Raw genomic sequence first — 21198 nt, forward strand, 5'->3', positions numbered from 1 at the left:
ATATTTTGTAAGTAAACGTATGAGTCAGAATGAGGGAGTGGGTGTTTGAAAGATCGGATTTCCCAGTTTTCTATAATTGTCGCGTGACACTGACGGACTCGTGCGTTTGGCGGCGACAGCAAAAAAAAAATAAAAAATAAAAAATAAAAAAATAAAAACGCTCTTTATGCTTGGCCTCCGACATCTTTCAACCTCAAAATTTGTGATTTTTTTTTTGTTTCGCTGGGGTTTTGTAAAAGATAAAGTCTTTATTCCGCCATTACCAACTGACCTGGAAAACTTATAACATCGAATAACAACATCGATCAATTCAATTGCATATATTGATGTTATTCGTGCTGCAAGGGGGAGGCCATATTGAGCACTCGTAACATGTGTAATAAAACTTGACTCTTAGTAGAATACTTTTATTAAAAGTGTTTATTTTTGCTATTTTTCCTTCATAGAATATTTGATCATGAAATAGGGTCATTCTTTTTGAATCACTCTGTATAATATGATTGCGTTCAGAATTGCTACATAGCCTACTGGTATTTTTGACATTTTATGACCATGTAAAGAGGAAGTCAACCCCATTTTTTTTTTTTTTTGACAATAATATGTTCTATGCAGCCCCACTAGTCTAAAATGCTATTCTGGTTAATATTGCATTAGTGTAATATGAGTTATGCGGCAAAATCCAGCCATTTTTATCCATCTCAGGGGGCGGCCATTTTGCCACTTGCTGTCGACTGAAGATGACATCACAGTTGCGCAGGTCTCAGTGAACAACCAATCCCAGCGCAGCTTCAGAAAACAGGTAAGCTCTGATTGGTTGTTACCTGAGCAACTGTGATGTCATCTTCAGTCGACAGCAAGTGGCAGCAAAATGGCCGCCCCCGGAGATGGATTAAAAACGGCTGGATATTGCTTCATAACTCATATTCCACAAATGTCGTGTTAAATAGTGAGGTCACATATAACATATTGTCAAGGAATGTTTACGTTTGACTTCCGCTTTAAACAATAATTACTACAATGGAGAATTACTGTAAATTCTCGTCTCACAGCATTCCAATAATTGTTTTGTTAGTCTGTAAGTAATATCAGTCAATATAATCAGTGTTGTGTGGCTCTTTTGTCTCATTGTTTCTCCGCCAGCGCTCGGTATGTGAGCTTGCATATTAAAGCGAGGCAGCCAGCTGTGAAAACAGCTTAATTGCCAGTAATCACTTCTGATGGAACATGTTTCCACTATTTGCCTCCATTAAGGATGCCTTCTTTCTGCTTCCCCATCAGCCAACTGCTGCCGCCGCTTGGTGCCAGGTGGAGCTCGCGGGATGATGAACGTGCCGTTGAGCGGAATTCCGGTGATTACAACATTTTATTTGCGCTTTACTTTTTTTTTTTCACACTTGGGCCAGACACTTCAACTGATTTTCAGATTAGCAATGAATACAAAAAAAAAAATATCACAGGAGACATTCTTATAGGGCGCCTGGTTTTGATATTATTTTGTTAGAAATGTTGCACAAAAAGTGTTCCGAGTAGAAAACTTACTTTTTGTTGTTGTGTTTATTATAAAATAACATAACATTTAGTATCTACTAATATTACTATATTTATTTAGCACCCCTGGACTACAACATTGTTGACAGTTGCAAAGCTATTTTCATCATCCAAAAAAAAAAAAAAAAAAAAACATACAAAAAAATATATATATGTTAAAGCTGTTTATGACTTTACTTCTGCAAGATACATTTAATTATCCAAAGAACACTCGGCCATAAATGCGAATTTACATATTTCCCCCAAATTCCAAACATGTAATGCATATACAGTAATGATTTATCTCTTGAGGCCACCGCAACCAGAATCATTTTCATATTTGATTAATTGTCAAGCAAGACACTGAATCCCTAATTGCTCCTGATGAGCTGCTTGGCACCTTTCACGAGAGCCGCCATCAGTGTATTAACAAACAGCAGAGCGAGCCACCGAATGATCAGCAATATTGCAAAGCACTTTAGACACACGATGATAAATGAAGTATCATTTTAAAAAAAATGCTATGCATTCACTATTTAAATCACTCAAGAACACTGGGTTCCATATATGACTTTTTTTTTTTTTTTGGGAAACTATGTTAATTATACTGTAGTGTAGCTTACAACACGCAAGCAAGAAGTAAATACATGTTTCTAGTTCTACCCAGATACATCAACAGCTACGACATATATTGAGGCTAAACCACAAAAAGACAACCAGTTAGAGAATCACATACTGGCCTGTTTTTAAGTTTTAAGCTGAACAAGTTTAGTCATCTGTCATCTAAGGTCGAGAGAGAAAAACTTAACTGATACGATACGATATGTGATACAAGGCTCACGATACCGATTATCTCACGATATGACGGTATGGCGATTATCGATATATTGGTCGGGTAATAAAACCACGATAATCTACGATAAGATTACTCATGTATTTGTAATTTCTTTACACATGTAACAACATGTCAGTCAGTTACATAGTCAATTGTTACATTTAATAACCGGGACACATTTTTTTGTGTAATTGCAAAACTAAATCAATAAATAAAATTACTTAAATATTAAATTCAATTAAATCAATATTAATATTCCTCAGAAATTATGTGCTTTAAAAAGTTGAAACATAAAATCTGTTTTAAAATGTTAAAATTGAAGATATAATACACGTTTTTCATAGAAACGTATGCAAAACTGAGTCAGTTGCTGGACAGATAAACAGCTCATGAGTCTTCTTCGCCAGAAAACGTCCATTTCCCCGCCATTCTTACGAGGTGCTCCCCCTAGTGGTCCGCCAAGTAATTGCTCAACAAGTCATGAACAATGGAGCCATTATAGTGACTGTATGTTAACTACAAATATCGCGATACTTTTCTCAACGAGGCGTTTACATTTTCTCACAATTGTCTCGTTTAAACCATCTCAATGTTCAAGCTTTCATAAATGTTATAAAATCTAGTTACATTTCTGTTAAAAAAAAAAAAATGCATGCAAAATTGCACAATTTTTACAATTTTTAAAATGTGCAGAATTTCACGTTACTTAATGTTAAAGATTAGATAGCTCTTAATTTGAAAAGGAAAATACACTGAGGTGTCATCCTCTTACAAATGCAATTATGCCATCTAGTGGCAGAAAAATGACCTCAACACAAATCACTTGTTTTGTTTTGTTTTAATCGTACAGTAACATCTTTGCAATGTTAACTCAATTTTATGAATTATTCTGAAAATTGCTGTATCAAAGGCTAAAAGATGCAGCCATATTTCTATTAGCTTAACGTTTGTTTCCACTTTCCTGTTAACAAGAGTACGAAAACTTGGAAAAAAAACATTTTATTGTACATTTACAAAAGATATATAATTTGTGATTAATCGCGAGTTAACTATTAAAGTCATGCGATTAATTAGGATTAAAAATTGCAATCGCCTGGCGCCCCTAATAAATACGTACCAACGTGTTTGGTTCTCACAGCCCTGCCTGGCTACCACCAGTAAATATATTCACCATGAAGACATTTAATTCTCCCTGTAAGTCCACAGCGCGGCCAGAGGTGAGCTTTAATAGGGATCAATGGCACTTTATCTGAGAAGGGACCCAGGCCCATGCATGCGCATCACAATCAAAACAGCAGTGGATTTAATTAGGAAGAGAATTTGCAGTGACTGGCAGTGGGAATTAAATTAAAGGATTAATGCAACGGGGGGGGGCTCTATTTATGTAATGATATTTTCATATCAGAAATCAATATATAATCTGGAGTGAGGTCATGGGAAGGGTAAGTGTAGGATATTGCTGTTATACATTTGGGGAAATTTGTCAAAACACAGATTTTTTGGGGGAGTTCCCAAGGCAGAGTTGGATTTCCGGACACTTTCTTTCAGCTCATTTGGCACATCGTGTCTCATTACAATACTTAAAATATCCCCACACATCAGGTGTATGGCGTGTATTCCCTGCAACATACTGTACAGCGGAGTGATCCTCGGTAAAAACCACTTACAGGACTCCCCCATCAGTCTGGCAACGAGGCTAAAAGGCTGGGGGCCTCCCCGGTGTGCACCCGGAGGTGTGTGTTTTAGCCTAATGAAATGGGATCTCAATAGACAATAATCCTTGTAACAAGATTGAACGGGGACACCCATGTCAATATTAGCAAATGGGATTGCTGACTTTCCCTGGCACGCACGCACACACACGCAAAGACACAACACACACACGCACCGTCTGCATGCTCTCATACCTGCATGTCCATTTGTGTCTCCGTCCAGGCTTTTAAGTGTCTTGGCTACACCTCAAGGCTCCGGGTAGGGACCCATAACCTCGCCCCACACCTCAAGTAGCCCATTTAAAGCCCCAACGTTGCCCCAAAGTTTTTGGATTAATCTGTCACAGATGCGCCAAAGAGGTTCTAAGAGAGAGGTGTTAAAAAAAAAAAGATGTGGCTGTGTCAGCAAAACAGATGCATAAACTAAAAAGCCTCATGAATGACCTACATACAAGAGATACCATAATCCAGCATGCCCTCAGTCGTTGTCTAACATTGAACAACTTCATAAAAATCATTGACCCCCCAGGCAGCCTTGGCCCAGGAAGTAAATGGCCACACCTACTCGCGGATTGCCTGTCACAGTTCAAAATAGGCGAACATACACAACTAATGTGGAGGGTTAGAAGCAGGAAGTACACAGGCAGTCATCACAGCTCTGAGACCCGAATCCCGACAGACGTCACCCTCTCTCACGATCAGCTGGGAGGACTCGTGTTGTACATTCACAAACACATACACACACACACACCAAAAAAACAAACAAACAAAAAAAAACTGACAATTCTCTTGCTTCCTCTCTTTTTATTTGGGATTGTTCCCTATCCGGTTACAAAAAAATAGCGTTGCACTACTAGGGGGTGGGGAAAGCGCAATCTTAGAATAACATATCTGTCTGCTTGGTTGTAAGTGTGTAGCAAGTCGGTATGTGATTATCCATGAGCAATGAAAGTTCTCGTTTTCTCGTTTTCTCATTTTAAACACAGCCACACTGTCTGGTACAGTTCATCTGAAGAAATGGGTGCAAAGTAGTTCACGTGAAGTTCATATGGGTGTGAAGCATTTTAGCAAATGTATAATAACTTAGTTACACTTTAAACGTAACAGTAATATGAGCTTCTCAAACTAGAATACATTACAAGTTTACCAACATATTCTAATTTGAGGATTCCAATCAAAACCCCAAATTCACCATCTAGAGTTATTGGAATAAAACCAATAATAATAATAATAATAATAATTTTAAATTATGGTGGAATTGGTCTCCTGAAAAGTATAGTATTTGTTTATCTATGTGTTTCTTGTATCTGTATGAATTTCACTTTTGTAATTGCGCTACTGAAATAAACGATTTTTTTTCCATGATATTCCAATTCACCTGGATTGGATGGCAACCACCTACTGCCCGAAGCCGGCTGGGATAGGCTCCAGCACCCCCCGCGACCCTTGTGAGGAATAAACGGTTAACACATTCACTGCCAGCCCAGCAAAAATGCATTATTTGACGTCTTTTTCCGTCAATGGCAGTCAATGAGTTAAGATGAGATGTAACCAAAATTGACGGATTTTTAAGCAAAACTTGCCTTAAAAAAAGAAAAAAGGAAAAAAGGATGCTGCAATATAATCACAAAATATATTGGCACATTGTGTTAAACACATTCACTGCCCGCCCAGCAAAAATGCATTATTTGACGTCTTTTTCCGTCAATGGCAGTCAATGAGTTAAGAAAATGGATGGATGGATGGATGGATGGATGGATGGATGGATGGATGTGTTTGGTTCTAGCGAAATACTACAACCATGTGGAGCAAATAAATTCCCTTTTCTTCCACAGGGACTTTTTTGTTTTTCATAATCAGGAGCCCCAATAAGGAAACAAGATTGGTTGTTCCACAATAGGACAGTCAACAATTCTGTTGCTCCTCCTGCTTGTCACGCCATTCAATATCCATCCCCTTGGTGAAGAAGACGAGTTGGGATTCCCGCTCGCCAAGCTCGAAGGAATTGTTCAAGCTGCCGCTTGTCGTAAGAAGGGCAAACGCACGGGAGAGTTGTGGGGAGCTGAGGAAGGAGTCCGATGACAGATAAAGCGCCGAATGAGTCGCATGCAGTGCACTAAACCGTCCCCCCAGTAACGCTGTGAAATGACTCCGCCGGCATCCGAGCTGAGGGCGAAAGCTCTCAGGAACTTGTTAAAGCCGATGGCTCCCTCTGCCCCCTTTTTGTGGCTAATGTTACACCAGAGGACCTTGGTTAAAAGTTCAGCGTGTGCATATGTAACAAAAAATATATATATTAGTGAAGTGCTATAGGCGACATAGGTGGGGGGTCTGGAACATTGTATTTGTTCATTCTTTATTATACTTTTTTTTTTTTTTTTTTAAATCAGCATTAGCGTGTAGATCAAACTGATAATGTTCAGTACGATGTTTGTGCAGATTTGGAAACTATATTTCGAGATACACGTCGTTCTGATTATTTTTTTATTTATTTTTTTTTGCTCTACTCTTTTGCCAGCAAAATTTTGAGCTAAAAGCCCAGTATAGCGTAAGTGAACTCAACTCACTTAACAGCAAGCAACAGTTTGGTATAGATAGTGAACAAATCTTCACAAAGAAGCTTTGAGCTGTTTATCGCCCGTTCGAGTTGAAGTTTCCAGTCGACTGGTTGTAAAGAGCTCAGCTTAGTCTTATGAAAGTCATCGTTTAGCATTATGTTAAAACGCGGGGCTAACAAATAGCATCGGGGTTCTAACATTTAAACAATGGACATTGAAACATTTTAACACAAATAATCAAGCAAGAAAAAGACAGACAGTTATAACAATATTTACAGTTTAGTTTAGTTTAACTTTTTTGTGTGTGTCTCTATGGAGTAGCACTCTGTCCGGTGAACTGAAGCAAAAAAAAAAAAAATTGTTTTATTCTTTACATTCTATTTACTTTTGTCATTGTGATATGGTTTTAACAGGACAATTTTACAGAGTCTGAATTTCTTGCATATTACAAATTCTTGTTTTGTGGGTGGAGCCTATAATGGATTAATGTCATTCATTTCAATGGCGAATGATGAACGAACACTTGGTTACACAATCTTGTATCCTCAGGCACCACTGTAACATATAATCCAACACAAAACTTCATTTAAAAAAAAATCATAAAATATATATCAACTGTACAATAAGTTTTATCTTATTCTTTAACAAATGCTAAAATAAGTTAACCACCACAATTAGCAAACTGTAATTCATGTACGTTATATGGCACACTCGTGTTGGTGCTGCGGGATATTGCCTTGTCATAGGTTGCGCCTTCCATATTGTGCTACGTGCAAATCAAAAGCCGCTTTCACGCACACTCTTCCCGGCAAATCACCACATCGGAAACTCACCAAAGTGGGACATCGCAGAATGACGTAATCAGACGGCGACAATCGCTTTCGACGCGAAAGCGGCCAATCAAATATAGCGAATGTATATTTTGGCTTTGTCTTTAGTTTTTATTTTGTTCTCTCATTTCCAATATGCTGGCATCTGCAGTCTCTGCGAATCTCCATGGATCCCAAGAGCATGTACAAGCAATTAAAACAATAGCATCTTTACGCCCCTGCAACCAATAAACAAGCTAATGTCACCGCTCTATAAAGACACCGAGCGTCTGGGGCAATACCCCAGCTGGATTAGAACACAGCCCTGCGCTTTTAATACCCAGCCATAAAGAAGGTTTAAAGAAATGCATGCACTTTATTAAAGAGACTCTAAGGAAATAATATCAAATACATAACCAAGACAACACGCTGAAGTTGGGGTGTAAATGCAGACAGTATTATTTATCAACAACCATTCCGAAAGGCAAGTGTCTTGGGGCGGGGAAAATATTTTATTTTTTTTTAACAGATTTTTAAATGTAGTGACGCCTATTGCTTAATTAGCCATGCATATTTAGAAAGAAGCACGCAGCCTCTTGAGATTCTGTGAGTACACAAAGCCAGCAAACCGTTTTGGATCCCTATGAGAGGAAACGCCCATCTTAAGTGCTTATTTTTTGACATAACCCAGGCTCGGAACATAACCAGAAACCATCTGGGTGTGAATCCCAAAGTGAGTCCTCGACAGAATTCTGCTTTGCTGAAGTGCGCCACAAATGGAAAAAAAAACTCGAGCAGAGCGAGTTCTTTCCATGAGGCTGTACATTTTTCATCTTGAAAATATGAGGAGAAAAGGTACAAGGAGATTTTGTTTACCCATCCAGTACACCGTTCCCTTTTACTCACACTACGCAGAATTCAGTTCTCATTTTATTCTGTTTTACAAAAAGTCTGATGGGACTTTCTACTAAATGAGCCATGCAGCTGGGCAAACACAACCCGACACCTGTGTGAGGGTCAGTGCAAAATATGGTAAGAGTAGAGAAAAAAAAAATGGAAGTAGGAGGGAAAGGAAGTATGTGGGAGAAAATGTAGGCTGGTGACCAACAATATTGAATATTGTCATTTTAATGTGAATGGTCGGAATGGAAAAGATCAGTGTGAGTACAAAGGAAACCCCAAATGAAATTATATGAATGAGAAATGAAGGGGGGAAAAAAGTATTGTGGTTAAAAAAAAAAAACTTAATAACTCAACTGAAAATGAAACATGAAATTGAAAGAATGCTCATGTTTCATGGCCATATAAGGAGACCTGCATGACTGATTCATGAACTACAGCCATTGCTTGTTTAACCCTACAACGCCAAACATATTATTCGCATAACATCGAGAGGCGTGGAACAAACTAGACTAGACGAGAAACAACGAGAATGTATCGAGAATCATGAAACGCTAAGCTAACTTGGGCGGGGGAGGTGCACAGAGGAGCAGAGGTAATAATCCGACAAAAACACTTCTCAGTCAGTCTTATATAGACAGCGAATCGATCTGATTGGCCGTGGCCAGACATGTGGGTAACAGGACTGCCATGGAATTATCTAATTGGCTGTTGACCAGATAAAGAGATTAAAGATTCCTGACATCACATAGCTTAAGACCAGTTGAAACTAGATGCTGGTTACATCAGTTCAAAGCAGACACTCGACCTCACGGTCATGACCCAAACATAACCCTTGCATGACCCCAGTCATGACAGTAAACATAACCTTGCATGACCCCAGTCATGACAGTAAACATAACCTTGCATGACCCTAGTCATGACATGTAATGCACGAATTTTAAGCATTGTGACCAGATGTATCAAATATGACACAAATCAAAAGTTACATGTTGAAGTTGATTTAAAAAAAAAAAAAAAAGTAAAATAAAAAATTGTTCAAAACGGCCAATAAATACTCAGAATTTTCTCTCGTATATTTCATGGTTCAGACTTTTTAAGTGGAGTCACAGTGCAACAAATGCATGTGTTCAATAGCTTTGGCCTTCTTCATCCTTTTCCTTTCCCCTATTGTTCCTATACGTGAGCATGAAGGACTACAAAGCAGACCCCTGGAAGATGCAAACACTCAAAGGAGCCAGTGGCAGTTCCAGAAACACTGAGCGAGAGCACGAGCAGTGCACGGGGATGTTTTCCGAACACACAATGCTCGAGTTCACATCAAACATGCCGCACGTCAACTGCTGTCTCCTGACAAGTGTTTGACCGTATCCCTTGGTAGGAACGCTTATAAACACACACTCGTCGTGCACTTGGCAAACAGATGACAGGAACCTCCCTGATGATGTTCACATAAAGTTTATGAACGCAAACTATATGCACTGTTTGTACAGCTATCAATTAACTGCATACACATACAGGAACTGTATTGCAAGTTAACGTTAGAAATAATTGTTTATTTTTTTTGCTCAATGTGTACAAACAAACTCACTAGATTAATTGCTTCATGTCGTGAAATTGAAACTGTTGTGAAAAAAAATACTGATTGCTTCATATCCACGGCTGGTACACGAATAGTTGTGGAAATACTAAACACGAAAGCACTATTGTCCTTTTCTATTTTGTTTTTTATTCTTATTGGACCTACTTCTTGCTATTAACTCATTTGCTCCCAATAACGTGTAAATACGTTTTTTTTATGTTGTAAGTGTCCCAAAGACGTATTTATACGTTTTTGTTGTTTTGTTTTGTTTTTTTTTGGGGGGGGGGGGGGGGGGGGCGTAATGCTAGAGCATAGAGAAGGCTTTGATGCTGCAAAGAACGGTTGCAGAAATTGTAGTTATTACACAAACGCCCAGCAGATAAGGAGATCAAACAGGACCATCTAGAAAAAAAAAGCTAAATTACTTACAATTTTAAATAGATTTGTGAAAACTGATGAAACTTAGCTCTGTTCTAATGCTAATTGCTGCAAAACGGAAACAGATAGAAACATACTTTTTTTTCCTGATGAAAGAAGAGACTTTAATCTTTCCTTTGGTAGGTTCCATGCTTTTATAGCAATTGAACACAATATTCTGTGGCACTTGCAAAATCAGTCAAAATCCAGTAAAACAGCCGGGAGCGAACGGGATTGCTTCTGTGAAAATGGCTGGGAGTGAATGAGTTAATAAATGTGATTGCATTAAGGTACTTTGCAGCAACCATTTTCTACGGCAGATAGAAAATGTGGTCGGCCCGCGACCAACAAAAACATTGCCTTGAATCACACTTGAAAAACACTTGGAAAGCAAAAGAAGATGGCAAGACCAAAAGAAGAAGCTTCGTCGACTCGAAAAAAAAACAAAAACATTGCTGACACTACAATTATCAAATATAAAGCTCATGTAAATCAGTCAAGATATTTTTGAAAAAAAAAGCTATGAGACACCGAGTGCCACATACACAATTACTGAACTATTTACAGCAGAGGCATACTGATGTTGAACTTTGATTTTCCTTTTCATGACTCCAAGCTCACAAGCGTTCCCTAATCTTCATGCAATCGGGGCATCGCAGGTTCGCTGACAGCCAGGAATGTTGAATGCCAGGGTGCATGTTCCAAAATTAAAGAACATTCTAATAGTTTTCACATCCAAGTTCAGAGCCAGAGGTTGTAACTTGACGATGATATTGCTTTGTGTTCATGACCGTTGCGTTTTCACCAATGGGGAATGAAAGCCTCAGCATAAATTGAGATGAGAGAAACATTTCAACTCTGATCATGGCTCATTGGAAAAGCACAACCCGCTCGTCTTTGTGGGTGCTGCTGAGATTTTTTGACTGGGAGCGGGTGTGACTGGATGCTCTGGATTCCGGTCTACCAATGCCTTGCTCAATTCAAGACAATCCTCTCCTCTATTTCATGTGTCCTCTGTCTGAACCTTTACTTGTTTTTATTTTGATGAAATGGTCAACGTACTTTTGATCAAAGAACAACGCATAAATGCCCATTATCACTACTCAGCCAAGTACCGTATTTTCCGCACTATAAGGTGCACCTAAAATCCTTCAATTTTTTCAAAAGCTGACCATGCGCCTTATAATCCGGTGCGCCTTATATATGGATCGATATTGAGCCGCAACAGGTCTCGCTGTCAATACATTATCGGTGACCCTGCACGATCGGTGACGCGCATGCGCAGAAGATCCCGCCATCTTGGATCGCTAGCTAATACTAATACTTTACCTCAGAGAAAATAATAAAACAGCTGTTTATTCATTTTGGGAGTGAATGGAGTTGTCAGAAAGCTGCTTTGTAATCTATTAATAAAGTTGGACTGACCTATCTGACTGTTTTGTTGTCATTCACTTTAGCGCAGCACCATCTAATGTATGGATAACGTAACCCCAGCCTCTACTGTAGCGCCTTAAATATGGAAAAAGTTTGAAAATATGTCATTCATTGAAGGTGCGCCTTATAATGCGGTGCGCCTTATATATGGAAAAAGTTTTTAGAATATGTCATCCATTGAAGGTGCGCCTTATAGTGCGGAAAATACGGTAAATTTCAACAAATTGTCACACCTTTGAAGAATTTTCACATTTTTTTGGATGAACTCCATTAAATTTGTTTGACCCAAGATTACAAAACACAAATATTGGCAATATTCAGGTTTTGAAAGGCCATGCAAACCCAAACAAAAACTCGAATAAGACCCCTGGTGTAGGCTATACGCCTTTTCTAACCTGAATATTTGGCAAAGACATGCAATCTGGGTACCTCTTTTGAACAGAACCTTGATTTGTGTTCTGTGCACGCTCTATTCGCAAAGAATCTTGGTCTTTTGCGCTCAGCAACTTTGCATGTGTGGCGGCCATTTTACATTGCTACTCGCTATAGACGAGCCTTTAACTTGAATACATTGATTTGACTGCAGCTTATTCACGTTATTTTCTGTCTCTACGGCAAAAAAAAAATGCCACAGTGTGAAATACACACAAACAATATATACGTGTATATGAGTCTGTACATCTGGCATGCAACCTACTGGAAATACAAAATCAGAGCGAAACAAACATGGTGGAACCTGGCGGATTAACACAGCAGTGCACATTTGGGGTGAGGAGGAAACAGACTACTTTATTAGTGTGGCGAATGACGTGAATATAATGTGTTGTTTATTGACCGTAGAAAGTTAAAAGCTGAAATGACAGACTATTTTGTAGGGGTGTTAAAAAAAATCGATTCGGCAATATATCGCGATCCTACAGCACACAATTCTCAAATCGATTCAATAGGCAGCCGAATCGATTTTTTAACATCCATTTTTGATGGAAAAATATTCAACAAAACGTCCAACTTTCACACCTTAAGCATGGAAGAATGTTATATTAATGGAACATTTAGCCTTAATATTTTATTTCAATGCTGTTCAAATATGAAAAATGTCGTTAAACCTCTTTGTTACATACAGTGGCTCACAGTTATAAGATAATAATACATTTTCATACTAATCTTACAGTGTACATGTATAAGTTTACTGAATGTTATTTTCTAAATTTGAGTAAAAATATCGCAACAATCGACTTGTAAATTCCTATCGGGATTAATCGGTATCGAATCGAATCGTGACCTATGAATCGTGATACAGATCGAATCGTCAGGTACTCGGCAATTCACACCCCTACTATTTTGTGTCACGGTTTAGATCGGAATATGTATTCGGGAGTAACTGTCTGCTCACGGTTATCCTGATTGTATCAGAAACCAGAATTTTGATCTTATCCCGAATATTGACTGTATGTAGGCTAAAGTCAAATTCAGATTTGTGACAAGGATGCTCGAAGGAACTTACTCAGGGCAATACATTTTTTTTTTTTTTTTTTTTTTTTTAGCCGTGATACAAAGCTTTTCTAGTGACTTTCTGTGCATGAGCCACAAATGCGTTTGCACAATTGATTTTAAACTGGGGGTCTTGGTTTCACTTTGGCTTCCAAGTCCTTCGGCCTTGATGGGATAAATCTTTAAAAGCCCGTTCCAAGCCATCCATTACCCAATTAGAGACACTTACTGAAGCAGCGGTGCTAAAAGACCAGAGGAAATGATTTGGAATGTGAAAGAACGGCCGAAAACATCCAGTGACATCGAGTTAGGCAAAGATAAACTGCTGTAATTCTTCGAAACAATCGTAGCGCTTGGAAAATGTGACCTTGTGATGACAAAATAATCACTGGTTAACAAATAATAATATGAAGGAATAATAATAATCCTGGGCAGACCGCCGAGTCCTTTGGATTCATTCCATCATGTCTTCTAACTCGTGCACCCCTTTGCCATATGAAACAAGCAGTTTCCATTGAGTTGAAACACTGTCTGGGTGTTTAGGAGCTTTGACCATCGTGTCAGAATCAAACTTGAAATCATCAACAGCTCATTTTGAAGCTTAACTCATTCACTCCCAACCATTTTCACTTAAGTGTTTTCCTGGATTTTGACTGATTTTTCAAGGCCTGCGAAATATTATGTTCTATAGCTATAAAAATATGGAACATACCAAAAGAGAGACTAGAGTCTCTTCTATTATCAGGGGGGGAAAAAAAAAAAAAAAAAAAAAAAAAAAAAGTATATTCCTATCCGTTTCCACTGTGCAGCAATTAGCAATAGAACATGGCTAAGTTTCATCGTTTTTCACAATTCTGCTTAGAACTGTGGGAAAGCTGTGGGAGTTTTAACATGGCCTGGTTGATCTCTTATACTCTGCTGCCACTCAACCATTTTCTGCAGTAGAGAGACTGCATAAAAGCCTTCTCTATGCTCTGGTATAACCCAAAAAAAAAAAAAACGTATAAATACGTCTTTGGGACACTTAAAACATTTGAAATATGACGTATTTATACGTTTTTGGGAGCTAATGAGTTAACCTCTCTCTCTTTATGTCATGCTGTAAAGTTTGGGTGGGATCTTCCACTGCTTGCATTTTCTCAGTTGAACTGTTTACTGGATGCCAGAAAGATCGAGTACACAGCTGCGGAGCCCTCTCCTATTAGTATGCGGAAGAGGAACTGATCTATTCAGAATCGTCCCTGCACTTATACTGTCTAGGCCGCCCGCCCACATGGGCGAACGGCTCAGCCTCCCCGTGTGAGAATGTGTGGCCTGATGGCCTTAACTGGTTTTTACAGGATACGTATGTCAGAATGCAAAGACAGAAAGGCGCCAAGCAAGGACAAATAACAGCAACACGACGGCCTCGCTCAAGTCATCTATCTAGTCATCTCGTCAACAATACTGTGCTGTCGCTTTCACAAGGAGCGAAGACTGATAACAAACGGCTTTAATAGGCAGATCTGCGCTAACCAAATGTCTAGCGGGACACCTCTCAGCTTTGACCACAGAAGCAAATATGAGTAATTTGTATACAGGTCTGCCGGGGAGTCGTAACGGCCACAATGGGAGAAATTACTTGATGTAATTACTTGAGGAAAATATCCTGGTAAAACACACGAGAAAACGTCGTACAATGAACGGGGCAAACAGAGGGAAGAGATGATGTGATCTCTTCCTCGTGGCATTTTGTGGAGAGCTGTTGAGGCAACGACTCTTCCAAATCACAGAGTAAGATTTACTCACATGGAAAATGAAGCCAGTATTCAGTTCCCCTAAAGACTTGAAGATATATGGCTGCTTTTGTAATTATCGCGGGTCAGTTCCTAAATTCCGATCTTCGTATTCCAGCGATTTCAACCGAAACCTTCCCGCCGCACGACTCTCAACAAGCAACATTTGCTCGTCCGTCTGGCATTTCGTTTAGCATATTCGGATACCTATATGTGTACATTATGCGTGCGCATGTACTCGGTGAAAAATGAGTTTCAGGTGGAGATGGCGAAAGCCTCGTCGCCAGCTGCTGGCTGCCATTCACACCTGAGAGGAGCCACGTCCTGATGAGAATTAATGTACTCTGACGTCCTGCGGGACGCTGGCAGCCTCCAGAGGGCCTAATGAAGAAGTACAACCTTGCCAAGAGAGAGAGGGGGGGGGGGCCACATCACAAGACGCCCTCTGGCCCCTGGGGAGGGTATCGAGAGAGGGCATTCAGTGGCACAGGAGGCTTGGAGCAAGGATATGCGGGGGTTAAAACAGAAGGGTCACGACTCTCTCTTTTAGTGTTTATGAAAATTATTTTAGACCATTAACTCATTTGCTCCCAATAACGTGTAAGTACATTTTTTTTTAATGTTGTAAGTGTCCCAAAGACGTATTTATACGTTTTTTTATGCTAGAGCATACAGAAGGCTTTGATGCAGCCTCCTGCAAAGAACGGTTGCAGAAATGGTAGTTATTACACAAACGGCCAGCAGGTGGCAGCAAAGGAGATCAACCAGGGCCATCTAGAAAAAAAGCTCAATTACTTTCAATTTTAAATAGATTTGTGAAAACTGATGAAACTTAGCTCTCTTCTAATGCTAATTGCTGCCAAACGGAAACAAATAGAAACATACTTTTTTTCCTGATGAAAGAAGAGTCTTTAATCTTTTTTTTTTTTTTGGTAGGTTCCATGCTTTTATAGCAATTGAACACAATATTCTGTGGGCCTTGCAAAATCAGTCAAAATCCAGTAAAACAGCTGGGAGCGAACGGGACTGCTTCTGTCAAAATGGCTGCAAGTGAATGAGTTCAGACTCGGTTTCACCAATTTGTTTGTGCCATTTTCCAAAGATGTCAATGTTCTTAATTCAAAGGCAAGCAGAGCTTCAACGCATTGACTCACCAATTGTTTGCTGAGGCGATGAGGTCAGGAACCGGGTTAGGGATGTTGGCAAGTTTGAAGAGTTGATACATAAACAATCCTTTGGGCTTGAAATATGATCAAAGGATCAAATAATGCTTGAAAAACCTTAACAACCTGAGAGGCCTGCTTAGCTTATTGTCTCCCCTTCCACACACGCACACACCTCCAGAGCTCAGGCAGCCATCTTGCTTTTAACCTTTTGACCCCAGCAGGAAGTGCACACATCTAAATGTAGTAGCCATACCTGACCAGTGGGGGCCATACTAAACATAAATGAACACATTATGTTTAAGACTTCACAAACAAAGCAGAACTAACGCAAAGGTACAACTTCTATACTTGTTTATTTCAATTTAACTAATCTTAACTTCTCTGTGAATTCAATAACTTCTTAATTCCAACTCCATTTTAGAGATAATGGCTAGAACACAATTAATGATGTCAACATATTGTTGACATTTGAGTAGTGAGTTTCTACATCATCACACTTTTGCTGAGTGTTATTGTGGTGTTGGTATAAAAAAAATAATAATAAAAAGGAACAAAAACAAGCATGCAATTAATCTTCTTTTACTTTTACTTTTCTCAAGCTGACATCACGCTTGGCAAGGCATACTTTCCCAGAGCATTTTCTGATCTGGACCATCTGCAAATTTTAGATGGTCCACTGTCAGTTCATTACTGCTAAATCTTCATAGCTGTTTTAATTTAACTCATTGACTGCCATTGACGGAAAAAGACGTCAAATAATGCATTTTTGCTGGGCTGGCAGTGAATGTGTTAAACACAATGTGCCAATATATTTTGTGATTATATTGCAGCCTCCTTTTTTCATTTTTTTTTAAGGCAAATATTGCTTAAAAATCCATCAATTTTGGTTACATCTCATCTTAAGTCATTGACTGCCATTGACGGAAAAAGACGTCAAATAATGCATTTTTGCTGGGCTGGCAGTGTATGTGTTCACATGCATATATTGTAAATTGCTCATTAAAATACAAACAATCCATCATGTTTTACAGGACTCCAGAGAATGAACCAAATTACCAGCAGGTTAGCTTTCCTGACCTTAAACAAAAGCGTATGATGAGAAGGTCGTCAAGGTCTTCAAGCTGAGAGGATCATCTCTTTCCTGAAAGAGGTCACATCTATAAAGAACTGGATTCATTCAAGCCACTATGTGAACTCCATTTTGGTCCCATATGACAACCCAACTGAAGTGTATTCAACTGTATTAAATTCAATTCAAAGTGCTCTCTCATAAGATAACCTCTCCTGAAGTTTTATCAGCAAATGGGCAAAAAAAAGTGACACAGTGAAGATTTCAAGTGATCTCCAGTTTGCAACCACGGGCCACAAATTTCCCATCCCTGGATTCGAACATTCCAGGTGCTCCTGCTGGTTCTGTACAAGTCCAAACAGGAGCCAGTGTAGACCGGGCCAGCAGCCTTTGGATCTCCTCACTGTCTTCGACTCTCCAGCCAAAACCCGCCAGGAAGCGGCGGGGAGAGCTGAACCAGATGGAATTGTAAACGTGTGGCCCGTGTGACGTCAGCGAAACCAACGTGTATCATTAGCGCGACCGCAAGTTTCACCCGCGGGTTCTTCTGTCCATTTTAACAGCGTCAGACGGGGAATGTGACAATGACCAGATTGTCCAGAAGAGTTCATTACAAGTTCTCTCATCCACTTTTCGTCAGACGCACTCGCCGCCATGAGAGTATCTGAACTCACGGCAATTAATCCTGAAAATTGCAGTGTAGATTTATTGATGGAAAGTCACGACGAACATTCGGATTGCGTTGGGATGAAAAGCCTAAATGAGATTACAGTCTTTGAATTGATGGTGGAAAATGCTGTTTAATTCTCGGTTTGTTTGGGTGGGGGTCATGTGACCTCATTTCTCATGTTGTGGGCAAAAAAAAAAAAGAATTGTAAATAAATGAATGAATATTAAAGAAATAAATACATTACAATAACGTGTTCTATGCACAGGACTACAGTGATGCCTTGGGATGCAAGTGACGCGGCGCAAGAATTTTTTGAGATACAAGTCCGTGTTCAATTGTGATTTGGTTGGACTTGTGAGCAAAAACTGAACTACAAGACCCGCATGGTGGCAGTGAGCTTGGCTCAACTCACTTCACAACAGGCAGCAGTTTGGTATAGTGACTAAATTTAAAAAAAAAAAAAATCCTTAGTCCACTTAGCTTAGCGCTAACACAAAATGACAAACACCTTAGACTCACTAACGAACGACATCTATGTTGGCTAAAAGAGTTCATCTTCCTTTCAAATCTATAGGTTATACAAAAAGTGAACCACATTATAGCGAGGGAACACTGTAGTCCCGTTTTTTTGTCTTTTTTTTAAAAAACATTTTTGTTGAATTCTGCTATTACTGTATGCATCACAGAATAATAGAGCAGGACAGTTCGTGCTATTTTTAATTTATTCATTGTATTGAGATTAGGGCCAGACCGATATGCACTTTTTGAGGCCGATGCCGATGCCGATTTTTGGCAGAAAAAAATACCGATTACCGATTAATCTGCCGATTATTTATTTAAAATATATATAATACAAATACTGACAGCTAATGGTGTTTGGAAGTGCCTCTTGGGGGCAGTGTGGTGCCATGCATCCACGGCGTACACACTTAAAGTACAGAAGAAGGTTGCGATTGAATTCTATTAAAATAATTCTTTTTTTTTTCACACATTGGGAAGAATTTGTGCCTTTGCGTAGTGTTATCATCTGTGGGTATGTGTTCCCACAACATTTGTGTGTGGATATTCGTTATTTGAAGGAAACACACTCCCGAAGTCAACGTTAACTTCCTGTCTTCCTGTTAGCATTTGCTAACTCGCTGTTCGTGCTAGGCGAGCGATGTTTTAGAAACGAAGCAAGTTTTGTATTTCAATATACAGTGGATGTAATTCTTTACGTTGTGTGGTTAGTTTTACAGTTAACTCCAACTGCGGTGTCATTAAACAGCTTCAAGGACGCTTAGGGACAACAGAATAACATACGCTACACACTTGCTAGTTGCTAATGCTACAAAGGCAAAATGGTGCATTCGGGGCACTTTCACAACGTCGTAAACTTCAGTTTTCTTCGCTAACGTTTTAAGGGGGAAATAATCGGCCATTTGGCTCAATTGGCCGATGTTTGAAGGCCAATAATCGGCCGATTATAATTGGCGGCCGATTAATCGGTCGGGCCCTAATTGAGATCACAATGAAAATATATTTAAAGTAAAGACAGACATTTTTTTTAAAGCTGAATTACTCCAATAATCCACCATATGTATTGTTTTTAGTCTTATATTACTTTATACATTTTTTTTTTAGCACAAACTTCCCGTCTATCATCTCATCCATCTGTCAAAGGGCAAAAATGCGTGAAAGGACAAGGCATAATACTGTGGTAGAACGGAAAGAAAGTGTGAGGCTTTCTTCTCCAGCTCCGGTGTTTGTACAGAAAGCGCTCCTTCGTCCTCCATTAAAATGTCGCGCACATCTGCGTCAAAACAGTCCCTTCAAAGCGGCTGTCAAAGACGTATGCAGATGAGAGCCAGCCTTCGCCGGCCGTCCTGTAGGCAAACATGGCTTCCAGCTGAGCAAACACGCTTCAAACCGAACGAGCGATGTATGACCGACGGCTCGAGTTTCTGGTCAAACACCATCGAGCATAAACACACATACTGTAATAGCACCCTTTGATGGTATAGAGCCTCTATAGATGAGAAGAGGTGGGCTAATATGTAACGTAGCTTAAAGACACAAAACATCTAAATTATAAGGGGAAAGCGCACATTAGGTACTTAATGAGAGTTAATTAACACGGGCGTTAACTTATTGCTTATGATTTATGTACTCTTCCCTGTATGGATGTTAATGAAGGAGCATAAAGTTAAGGAGAACAGGAAAAAAAAAAAATTGTCTGCGTCGTTAAAAGAGACACAACAAATCTTAATCAAAGTTGTGTTTTAATTGGCGTGAGTGCAGGTTTATGGAAGACTCAATTAGCCTCTCGACACCAGTTTGATGTGCTCATTTTGCAACGGCAGCTCAGCTCCACTCTGACCCTTCATCCCGACGTGATCGTCAAGAGGGCGGACCCTTGGCCTCTCATTATTAAACCCTTTATACTTGCTCACAGTGGACATGGGCAATATCCCAGAATATTGTGCAAAATAAAGTGGCAATTTTAGATAAAATATTTGGAGGATTTGAATATTTTCTTAAATCACTTTTTGTCGTATTTTTTAAAACATACGCCTACTACTACAAAACTACTGCCATCACTGCCAATCAAAACAGCTACTTTCATTCCCTGAATGTGGCACATTGTTTGGTTTTGGATATCTCACACAAACTTTTATTGGACAGTAACAAGCTCGGAAGCAAACTTCTTACGTCATTTTGCCTGTTTTCCCTAAAGAAGTGCATAAATCCAGTTTTGTTTTGTTTTGTTTTGTTTTGTTTTGTTTTTTTCAGTCTAAAGGACACAAGTTGTGTGGCGTACCCATTGGCAGCATTTAGCATGTGACAAATAGACTTTCCCAGACTTAAACAGCCCAGAAGGCTTTCTTAGACGACTTGATGGATGACGGAGTGAGCCGCATTTTCCCTTTTTTTTTTTTTTTTTTTTTTTATTGTGGCTGTCATTGCACCTTTACGAAGCCCACTGAGCAAACATGCAAATGGCATGATTTTATTTTTCAGAGTTACATTTTAATGTAATAAGATCTTAAAGAAATGAATTTTACCGAGTGAGTTTCTATTGTACAGTATTTGATGAGGAGTCACAATAGAAGTTTAAAAAGGAGCATGAATGACATTCTGCCTTATAATTTACACAATTATTAATAAATAAATGGTACATCCATTTTCTTAACCGCTTATTCCTCACAAGGGTCGCAGGGGTGCTGGAGCCTATCCCAGCTGGCTTCGGGCAGTAGGCGAGGTACACCCTGAA

At 39.3% G+C, this 21198-nt stretch overlaps 1 long non-coding RNA gene across 3 annotated transcripts in view; it reads right to left on the reverse strand.

Annotated features, from left to right (window-relative positions):
- Window positions 1–16398, reverse strand: part of LOC144017998 (uncharacterized) — a 260312-nt gene extending 243914 nt beyond the window's left edge. For all 3 annotated transcript variants that reach the window (XR_013283315.1, XR_013283317.1, XR_013283316.1), the window contains exon 1: window positions 16195–16398. This is a non-coding gene — a long non-coding RNA (uncharacterized LOC144017998). The remainder of the gene's footprint in view (window positions 1–16194) is intronic.
- Between the last annotated feature and the right edge of the window lie 4800 nt (window positions 16399–21198).

This window comes from Festucalex cinctus, chromosome 4 (assembly GCF_051991245.1).
Source record: "Festucalex cinctus isolate MCC-2025b chromosome 4, RoL_Fcin_1.0, whole genome shotgun sequence".
In the NCBI taxonomy this organism is placed as follows: Eukaryota; Metazoa; Chordata; class Actinopteri; order Syngnathiformes; family Syngnathidae; genus Festucalex; species Festucalex cinctus.